Below are 11937 nucleotides of genomic sequence, written 5' to 3' on the forward strand. Positions count from 1 at the left end.
ACTAGAGGGAGCTCAGGAGATTACTACATACAGATATACACAGCCACCACTAGAGGGAGCTCAGGAGATTACTACATACAGATATACACAGTCACCACTAGAGGGAGCTCAGGAGATTACTACATACAGATATATACAGCCACCACTAGAGGGAGCTCAGGAGATTACTACATACAGATATACACAGCCACCACTAGAGGGAGCTCAGGAGATAACTACATACATATTTATACAGCCACCACTAGAGGGAGCTCAGGAGATTGCTACATACAGATATACACAGCCACCACTAGAGGGAGCTCAGGAGATAACTACATACAGATTTATACAGCCACCACTAGAGGGAGCTCAGGAGATTACTACATAGAGATATATACAGCCACCACTAGGGGGAGCTCAGGAGATTACTGCATACAGATATATACAGCCACCACTAGAGGGAGCTCAGGAGATTACTGCATACAGATATATACAGCCACCACTAGAGAGCTCAGGAGATTACTGCATACAGATATATACAGCCACCACTAGAGGGAGCTCAGGAGATTACTGCATACAGATATATACAGCCACCACTAGAGGGAGCTCAGGAATTTAGTGCAGTGTATACAGTGAGTTTTACAGTGTAATTTTGCAGACAGCTGCACCGAAACCCTGCCTGCAGCAGCGTCCTTCCTGCCTCCCATACATCTCAATAGGAGGCAGCTCTGAGGATTGCGGAGCAGCGGCTTAAAGCTGCGGTCGCGCTGAGGATGGACATGTCCTTTCACATCCGGCCGCTGCTATAAGCCGCTGCTCCCCCATCTGAAGAGCTGCCTCCTATTGAGATGTATGGGAGGCAGGAAGGACGCTGCTTGCAGGCAGGTTTTCGGTGCAGCTGTCTGCTCCAAAATTACACTAAAACTGATGCAACATGGACATCAACCGTATTTTTTGCAGACCCACATTATGCGGATCACAAAATACATAGTCGTGTGAATGCACCCTTAAGGGAGGTCTAATTCTTGGCCGCCCCTTCAGGGTTAATATTTTTCCATGTACACAAGGTTTTCGTCTGTCTTGGGTGTCTCTCGCTGCGTATCCCGGGGTTGTTTGAACACGTTTTATTTCTTTTTTGATCTGCAGTTTGTGTGTTGTAACCTGGGAACATGTGGAGCCTGGTGGAGGTGGTCTGACAGGGCCACATGGAGCCACTTTCTGTCCACAGCCTGGACCGTAGAGGGGTTTTCCCATCTTAGAAGGTGGTGGTATGTTTCTAGAGGGTCTCCTAATTTCCCTGGACACCTACTGTGCAGGGAACAGCAGCCATCCCTTTATAAGATGGGAATAACCCTGTAATTACTGGGTGGTAATCACATATAGACATCACAGAGAGGGTGGTCCTGCTTAAGACCCCCTCGCCATGAACCTGAGCGTCGTGCAATTGCCGTTAACAGTGACCACTTACTGAAGACGTATTACACAGATGTCTAGTCCATGGAATACCATGTATTCCCTGCAGTAAGCGCCTTTTTTATTTATTTTTTATACAAAGTTTCAAAACCTCTGTGTAGACACTTAATGATGTGATCTCAGTTGTCAGGATGGACCACAATGTGTGGGGCATCTTTATTAGACTCTCGAAACATGTCTTATGGTAATGTTTTGTGGTTAAGGGACACTTGGACCCTTTGTGGAACGGATCTTTGCAGCTTTCTTTGGGCATGGTTGCCCCTGGGAGGTCTGGGTGCTGTTGCCATAATTTGAAAGTTTCAGTTCAGTATGGAGCTCCTCAGAAAGCATCTAGAGACCTGCTCCTGCAGTGCCAATAAAACGCCCTCTGAGGCCTGAGTCTGCAGCTCTACAAAGAACATCCACTGAGTCCTGAGCCTGCAGCTCTAGAGAGAATGCTCACTGAGTCCTGAGCCTGCAGCTCTAGAGAGAAGGCTCGCTGAGTCCTGAGCCTCCACCTTTACAGAGAAGGTTTGAATCCTGAGCTGCAGCTCTACAAAGAATGCCCAATGAGGCCTGAGCCCTGCAGCTCTACAGAGAACATCCGCTTATTTATGAGCCTGCAGCTCTACAGAGAATGCCACTTAGTCCTGAGCCTCCAGCTCTACAGAGAACATCCACTTATTTCTGAGCCTGCAGCGCTACAGAGAATGCCCACTTATTTCTGAGCCTGCAGCGCTACAGAGAATGCCCACTTAGTCCTGAGCCTGCAGCTCTACAGAGAATGCTCGCTGAGTCCTGAGCCTCCACCTTTACAGAGAAGGTTTGAATCCTGAGCCTGCAGCTCTACAAAGAATGCCCAATGAGGCCTGAGCCCCGCAGCTCTACAGAGAACATCCGCTTATTTCTGAGCCTGCAGCTCTACAGAGAATGCCCACTTAGTACTGAGCCTGCAGCTCTACAGAGAATGCCCAATTAGTCCTGAGCCTCCAGCTCTACAGAGAATGCCCACTTAGTCCTGAGCCTCCAGCTCTACAGAGAACATCCACTTATTTCTGAGCCTGCAGCTCTACAGAGAATGCCCACTTAGTCCTGAGCCTGCAGCTCTACAGAGAATGCCCACTTAGTCCTGAGCCTGCAGCTCTACAGAGAATGCCCACTTAAGCTAGTTTCACACTAGTGCTTAGAATCTGGCAGGCTGTTCCCTGCCGGATCTCAGCATTCCGGCACTGCCAGAAGCTTAAACATCATCATCTGGCCCCATTAACTATAAGTTGTGCCAGATACCGAGGTCTACACCAGCCAGGAGCTGATCTATACTTAGGCTATAGTAAATTCGACAGCCCTGCCCTTTTTTCACTCGCCATAATGTGTGACTTTTTTATGCCACAATAGTGGCATAAATACATTAGTAAATGCCCCTCAATGAGTCCAGAGTCTGCAGATCCACACGGAATGTCCACAAGTCCTGAACCTGTAGCTCCACAGAGCATGGCCACTGACCCTGGGTTCACACCTAAGCGTTCCTCAAACGCGCGTTTTACGTAATAGTAAACGTGCGTTTGTGTCATTGACTGCAGTGTCCTATGGCCACAAACGCGCGTCAAAACGCCCCAAAGAAGCTCAAGTACTTGTTTGAGCGTCGGGCGTTTTACAGCGCGTTCGTACGCGCTGTAAAACGCCCAGGTGTGAACCCTTCCCATAGGGAAGCATTGGTTTTCATGTCTTAAGCGTTTTACAGCGCGTTTGAACGCGCTGTAAAACGCTCAGGTGTGAACCCAGGGTAAGTCCTGAGTCTGCAGCTTCACAGAGAACATCTACCGAGCCTTGAGCATGCAGCTCCACAGACAACATCCACTGACTCCTGACTCTGCAGCTTCACAGGTAATGTCTACTGAGTTCTGAACCTTCAGCTGCACAGAGAACTCCCAGAGTCTTAAACCTGCATATCCACAGAGCATGGCCACTAAGTCCTAAGCCTGCAACTCTACTGAGATCATCCACCAAGCTCTGACTCTGCAGCTCCACAGATATCATCTGCTGAGTCCTGAACCTGCAGCTACTGTTCAACATAGGAACGCCCACTGAGACCTGAGTCTGCAGCTCCACAGAGAATGGCCACTGAGTCCTGAACCTGCAGCTCCACAGAGAACGCTCACCAATTCCAGAGCCTGCAGCTCCACAGAAAACACCCAGTGAGACCTGACCTGCACAGATGATGCCCACTGAGTGGGCCTGCAGCTCCACTAACAGCATGAACATCTGAAACTGTCAACCACCGATCCTGCTTAAGTGTCATTCATAGATGTCCCCATAAATGTGTCATCTGCAGGGCTCCAGAACTATCATCTACAGGGCCCCATAACTGTGTCATCCTCAGGGCCCCATAACTGTGTCATCCTCAGGGCTCCAGAACTGTGTCATCCGCAGGGCTCCAGAACTGTGTCATCTGCAGGGCTCCAGAACTGTGTCATCTGCAGGGCTCCAGAACTGTGTCATCTACAGGGCCCCATAACTGTGTCATCCGCAGGGCTCTAGAACTGTCATCTACAGAGCTCCAGAACTGTGTCATCCGCAGGGCTCCAGAACTGTGTCATCTGCAGGGCTCCAGAACGGTGTCATCTACAGGGCTCTAGAACTGTCATCTAAAGAGCTCCAGAACTGTGTTATCTAGTCATCTACAGGGCCCCATAACTGTGTCATCTGCAGGGCTCCAGAACTGTGTCATCCGCAGGGCTCTAGAACTGTCATCTGCAGGGCTCCAGAACTATGTCAGAACTTGTGGGATGAGTAATGTGTTCTGCCTTTTTACGAGTGAAGCCGCAGGTTTTTATGGAATTCTATGTTAAGTTCAAACATCAGCCCATTTCTGGTGCAGGTTAGAACCGGCCGCCCTCCCACGGAGTCGCCTCCATGCCAAACCTTTCATGTTCGGCTGGATCTCTCCTCCAGGACGTGCCAACAAGTCCAGGCCTCATCGTCCTGGTGGTTACTTTGTAGCGAGGATCCTGACTGGATCACACCTAGGAAAGAATCAGGAGAAGCCGCAGTGGAGCCGCTCCTGACCGTGTGCTGCTCACAGCTGAGGATTCGTTACAGGACGGAGCACTGATACAGTGTGAGGCCCTGTTCACACGTCGGTGAGGTGGGGGCTGCACAGAGAAACCATGAGAGACAGCGCTGCTCCTGTTCTGTGTTCCTGACCTGCACCTGGTTTGGGTCCAAAATCAGTGATACAAAAACACTGACCAAACCCTGATGTGAATAAGGCCTAAGACATCTACTACATTATCTGTGGTGTTACATAGGACTGCAGACATCTACTACATTATCTGTGGTGTTACATAGGACTGCAGATATCTACATTATCTGTGGTGTTACATAGGACTGCAGACAACTACTACATTATCTGTGGTGTTACATAGGACTGCAGACATCTACTACATTATCTGTGGTGTTACATAGGACTGCAGACATCTACTACATTATCTGTGGTGTTAGATAGGACTGCAGACATCTACTACATTATCTGTGGTGTTACATAGGACTGCAGACATCTACTACATTATCTGTGGTGTTAGGACTGCAGACATCTACTACATTATCTGTGGTGTTACATAGGACTGCAGACATCTACTACATTATCTGTGGTGTTAGGACTGCAGACATCTACTACATTATCTGTGGTGTTACATAGGACTGCAGACATCTGCTACATTATCTGTGGTGTTACATAGGACTGCAGACATCTACATTATCTGTGGTGTTACATAGGACTGCAGACATCTACTACATCATCTGTGGTGTTACATAGGACTGCAGACATCTACATTATCTGTGGTGTTACATAGGACTGCAGACATCTACTACATTATCTGTGGTGTTACATAGGACTGCAGACATCTACTACATCATCTGTGGTGTTACATAGGACTGCAGACATCTACTACATTATCTGTGGTGTTACATAGGACTGCAGACATCTACTACATCATCTGTGGTGTTACATAGGACTGCAGACTACATCATCTGTGGTGTTACATAGGACTGCAGACATCTACTACATTATCTGTGGTGTTACATAGGACTGCAGACATCTACTACATCATCTGTGGTGTTACATAGGACTGCAGACATCTACTACATCATCTGTGGTGTTACATAGGACTGCAGACATCTACATTATCTGTGGTGTTACATAGGACTGCAGACATCTACTACATCATCTGTGGTGTTACATAGGACTGCAGACTACATCATCTGTGGTGTTACATAGGACAGCAGACATCTACTACATTATCTGTGGTGTTACATAGGACTGCAGATATCTACATTATCTGTGGTGTTACATAGGACGGCAGACATCTACTACATTATCTGTGGTGTTACATAGGACTGCAGACATCTTCCTTATCTGTGGTGTTTCATAGGACTGCAGACATCTACTACATTATCTGTGGTGTTACATAGGACTGCAGATATCTACATTAGCTGTGATGTTACATAGGACTACAGACATCTACTACATTATCTGTGGTGTTACATAGGACTGCAGACATCTACTACATTATCTGTGGTGTTACATAGGACTGCAGACATCTACTACATCATCTGTGGTGTTACATAGGACTGCAGACATCTACTACATCATCTGTGGTGTTACATAGGACTGCAGACATTTACATTATCTGTGGTGTTACATAGGACTGCAGACATCTACTACATCATCTGTGGTGTTACATAGGACTGCAGACATCTACTACATTATCTGTGGTGTTAGATAGGACTGCAGACATCTACTACATTATCTGTGGTGTTACATAGGACTGCAGATATCTACATTATCTGTGGTGTTACATAGGACTACAGACATCTGCTACATTATCTGTGGTGTTACATAGGACTGCAGACATCTACTACATCATCTGTGGTGTTACATAGGACTGCAGACATCTACTACATCATCTGTGGTGTTACATAGGACTGCAGACATCTACATTATCTGTGGTGTTACATAGGACTGCAGACATCTACTACATCATCTGTGGTGTTACATAGGACTGCAGACATCTACTACATTATCTGTGGTGTTACATAGGACTGCAGATATCTACATTATCTGTGGTGTTACATAGGACTGCAGACATCTGCTACATTATCTGTGGTGTTACATAGGACTGCAGACATCTACTACATTATCTGTGGTGTTACATAGGACTGCAGACATCTGCTACATTATCTGTGGTGTTACATAGGACTGCAGATATCTACATTATCTGTGGTGTTACATAGGACTGCAGACATCTACTACATTATCTGTGGTGTTACATAGGACTGCAGACATCTACATTATCTGTGGTGTTACATAGGACTGCAGACATCTACTACATTATCTGTGGTGTTACATAGGACTGCAGACATCTACATTATCTGTGGTGTTACATAGGACTGCAGACATCTACATTATCTGTGGTGTTACATAGGACTGCAGACATCTACTACATTATCTGTGGTGTTACATAGGACTGCAGACATCTACATTATCTGTGGTGTTACATAGGACTGCAGACATCTACATTATCTGTGGTGTTACATAGGACTGCAGACATCTACATTATCTGTGGTGTTACATAGGACTTCAGACATCTACTACATTATCTGTTGTGTTACATAGGACTGCAGACATCTACTACATTATCTGTTGTGTTACATAGGACTGCAGACATCTACATTATCTGTTGTGTTACATAGGACTGCAGACATCTACATTATCTGTTGTGTTACATAGGACTGCAGACATCTACATTATCTGTTGTGTTACATAGGACTGCAGACATCTACATCATCTGTGGTGTTACATAGGACTGCAGGCAACATCTACTACATTATCTGTACTCACCCCCAATAAGATGGAGCCCACCAACTACTGCTGTCAGTGGGATCCCGTGGGGTCAGACTAATCTATACACCAAAAATAATAAATGTCCCCCACTAATAAAAAACTATCAAATACCAAAAAGCTATAACTTTATTAAATTATGGAAATCGTGAACATATAAAAACCGTGACAACAGCGGCATACGTGTGCGAGCAAAGAGGAGACATTGGCGCTGCAGGAAATGGTTATAATTATTCATACCCCTGGCAAATTTTGTATTTTTTGCTCAAATGTAAATAAAAGCTGAGAAATGTTTTTCCCCACAATAATGCCTCTTGTACATCGTCTTTTCCCTCTTCGTCCTCCGGCAGCACACCATGGGTTAACCCGACCTCATCAGATCCTTGGACCGCCCACCTAGTTAAACAATTAGAGATAGTTAGTACCTATATAGGAGGTCCTCTAGCCGCATCCCCTTGTGTTTTTTTTATGTCCTCAGCAGACTGGCCGTCACTCGTGCGGCCAGTTAGGACCTTGCCCGCCTTATTGAAGTGTCTCCGGTGCGCCATGTATGTTCCCTGGCGCGTTTTTTCCATGTTCCAGCGGCGCCCCGGCAGTAACGAAGGGACCGGAAGTCTTGTCCCTAACTTCCGGTGCGGTGGAACGCACCATGTGGAACGCAGGCGCTGGGCGTCTGACGTCACAGGAAGTTCCGGTTTGGGTGCCAAATTTGAATTATATAAGCTGGGTAAGCCTCTAGCTCACTGCCCTTGTGCCTGGCAGCAGAGCTTTTGCGGTTTTAAGGTAAATTGCCTGTCCTGTGTCAGGCAGCCTTCTCCTCCTGCAATTTTAAGACTATAATTTATTTCTTTTTTGCAGATGTCCAGCTCCAGCAGTAAGAGGTCTAGGAAGACCAAACACAGGCTCTGCCGTGCTTGTGAACAACCCCTTCCTGATAAGTGCTTGGAGGATGTGTGCGCCTACTGCCTGGAGAGCTCCCCTTTAAGGTCCGCAAAAAAACCTAAGAAGCAAGTTCTATGCATTTCCTGTATCCAGCCGCTCCCTGAGGATGCTGTGTCTAACATCTGCAAGAATTGCGCTCATTCTGATGATGTATCGGATTCCGATACCAGAAAGCTGATGTCCTTACTCAAGGCCTTTTTAGAAAAGTCCAGTAAGAAGAAGCAGAAATCAAAGCGTTATGTTTCTCCAGCTTCCTCTGATCAAACTTCCCGGTCTGAAGGAGAAGTGTCGTCAGATTCAGATCCTGAATTGCCGGTATTGGAGGACAATTTCTTGTTTAATAAAAATGATGCCAACCTCCTTATTAAAGAGGTCAAGAACATCATGGAGTCCAAAAAAGAGAAGCCCTCTGAACAGAATGAAGAGAACCTCTTCTACTTCCCTAAAAAGAAAGCTACGGTTTTTCCCAGCCATCCAGTGCTGAACTCTATTATGCACAAGGAATGGGAACATCCTGTCGGTAAAATCAACCTAGGATCCAGATTCAGGGCCGCTTATAAAACGGACCCGGCCGAATCCACAAGCTGGGAAGCCCCTGCTAGAGTAGATCCTTCCGTTACAAGGCTTGCTAAGAAATCCTTCTTTCCTAGTGATGACTCTTCCTTACTAAAGGACCCTATGGATAAGAAGGCGGATGGCCTCCTGAAGAGACTTCATACTTATATGGCCTCTCTGAATAAGGCAGCTATGGCCGCGGTTCCAGTGGCACGTGCACTGCGCGTCTGGCTGAGTCACCTTGGAAGGGATATTGAGGATGGAGTTTCCCGTGACGAATTACTCCAACAATTGCCGACTTTAAAACTAGCTGCGGAATTCTTATGCGATTTCCCTGTTGATTCCCTGAGGCTGACAGCAAAAAATATGGCCTTGGCCAACTCCATAAGAAGAGCCACATGGCTGAAGTTGTGGTCTGGTGACCCTGCGTCTAAGAGCAACTTGTGTTCCTTGCCCTTTGAGCCTGGCAAGCTTTTTGGTTCCCATCTGGACAAGCTCCTGGAGTCCAACACTGAGGATAAGGTCCTCAACTTCCCTCAAGTTAAGAAGAAAGAAAAAGCTACGTTTTTTCGTCCCTATAAGAGCCAGGATTATAGAAGATCCAGCTTCAGAGGACACCCTCACAGGGGAAGATCAAGCAATAGGCCGGGTGCAGAGGGATATAGGAAGAAGTCTGATGATTCCAAGCAGCCCAAAACCGAATTCTGACGCCAAAAGTCAAGTAGGAGGCCGATTGTCCCATTTTTATTCAGAATGGAAACAAATAACGTCAGACATCTGGTCTCTCCAGATAGTAAAGGAGGGATACGATTTAGAATTCTGCCGGTCCCCTCGAGATCGTTTTGTCCTGAACGAGAAAAATCAATGTCTCTTCTATCTTCTGCAGGAGTTCCTGGAAAAGGGCGCTCTAGAACCAGTACCCTTCGATCAAAAAGGGAAAGGAGTATACTCCAGAATATTCACTGTCCCCAAATCGGACGGGGGAAACAGGCTGATTATAGACCTACGGTACCTGAACCATCACATGAAAAAGATACACTTCAAGATGGAAACAATAAGGTCCATCACAGCAGTACTCAGACGGAATAAATTCTTGGGGTCCTTGGATCTCAAGGACGCATATCTCCATATACCAATAAAGAACTCGGCGAGAAGATTCTTGAGGGTGGCAATCCGGGTCAAGAGGAAAACTCTTCACTTTCAGTTCAAGGCACTTCCGTTTGGTCTGTGTTCTGCACCAAGAGTATTTACGAAGATGGCAGTCGTCATAGCAGCAGAGTTACGCCTTCATGGAATCCTCGTCTTTCCCTACCTGGACGATTGGCTCATTGCAGCAGATTCCAGAGACATTCTGCAAGTGCATCTCAAGACAGCAATAGAGCTTCTTCAATCCCTGGGCTTCTTGATAAACTGGAAGAAGTCGGACATCACCCCCTCTACCTCCAAGAAGTTCCTCGTTCTCCTAATAGATACGAACTCCATGATGTTATACTTAACTCCGGCGAGGGTAGAAGTCTTGAGAAAAGAAATAAAGACCCTAATGACCCTACGTTCCCCCTCTGTCCGCAGGGTTATGAAGACCTTAGGCCATATGACAGCGACATCGGATGCGGTACCATGGGCCTTGATACACGCCAGAGACCTCCAGCAGGATATGTTGAGAACCTAGCATTACACTCGGCACAATCTAGAGGCGAGAGTAAATATAAGAACCTCAACCGTACAAGGTCTAAAGTGGTGGCTTTCATCCAAGAATCTCTCCCGGGGGAAAGTATTCCTATTCAGGTCTCCGGTGGAAATCACCACGGATGCCTCCAGAAGTGGTTGGGGAACACACTTTCAGGACAAAGGGATCCAGGGGGAATGGTCGACGCTTCAGAAGAAGCGTTCTTCAAACTACAGAGAGCTAAAGGCAATATTTCTAGCCCTGCTCCACTTCCAGCCGTTCATCGAGAGAAAATATGTGATGATCCGTTCAGACAATCTTCCAGCGGTGTTCTACCTGAACAAACAAGGAGGTACAAGGAATGCTGCGCTTCTGAATCTGTGCAAGGAGATCTTCCTTTGGGCAGAAGTACATCTGTCAGAATTAAGAGCGACGCATATAAAAGGTTGCTTGAATACTCGAGCGGATCTCTTGAGTCGGAAGAAGATCAGTCAGTCGGAATGGGAATTGAATCCTGTTATATTGTCCGGATTGGGATCTCATGGCATCCAAGGAAAACAGGAAATTGACCAACTACTGCTCCCTAAACAGGAGGGATCGGCCCACAGTGGTGGATGCGTTCTCCATCAGTTGGAAGCACCTATTCGTCTATCTCTTCCCACCTGTTCCTCTCATCCTCAGGGTTCTGAGGAAGATCCTGCTGGAGAGACCCCAAGCCATCCTAATAGCCCCATTCTGGCCCAGAAGGTCCTGGTTCCCTCTCCTGCTTCAGATGTCGAAGAGAGAATACTGGAAGCTACCGCTAGTTCCCCACTTACTTCTTCAGAACGGCCTGTACCATCAACATCTGGACAGGCTACACCTTACGGCCTGGAGACTGAGAGAGCCAGACTAGAACAGGAAGGTCTTACAGAATCAGTGATTTCTATCCTACTGTGCTCACGCAAAAATTCGACTAATATGAAATATGCAAGAATCTGGAAAAAGTTTGTGGCCTGGTCAACAGAATCTAACTATCCAGAAGTTACAGTCAAGTCCATTCTACAATTCCTCCAAGAGGGTTTCCAGAAGGGTTTTAAGCCCAATACTCTAAAGGCTCATATGACAGCGATCAACGTGATGACAGAGAATAAATTTCTTAATCACCCTCTCATATCCAGATTCTTCAAAGCCATAAGGAAACTGAAGCCAACCTTGAGAGAACCTGTCCCTGTCTGGGATCTCTCCCTGGTCCTTAGGAAGTTGTTGACTCCGCCTTTTGAGCCCCTTCAAGATACAGACCTTAAATGGTTGTCTTATAAAGTATTATTTCTGGTGGCTATTACCTCAGCAAAGCGCCTAGGAGAACTACAGGCCTTATCCTCGAGACATCCCTATCTTAGATTCCTGCCCGACGGTGTATTGTTGCGCCCTCCTTTATACCGAAGATCTCTTCCACGGACAA

The sequence above is a fragment of the Bufo gargarizans genome, chromosome 4 (genome assembly GCF_014858855.1).
Source record: "Bufo gargarizans isolate SCDJY-AF-19 chromosome 4, ASM1485885v1, whole genome shotgun sequence".
NCBI classification, from domain to species: Eukaryota; Metazoa; Chordata; class Amphibia; order Anura; family Bufonidae; genus Bufo; species Bufo gargarizans.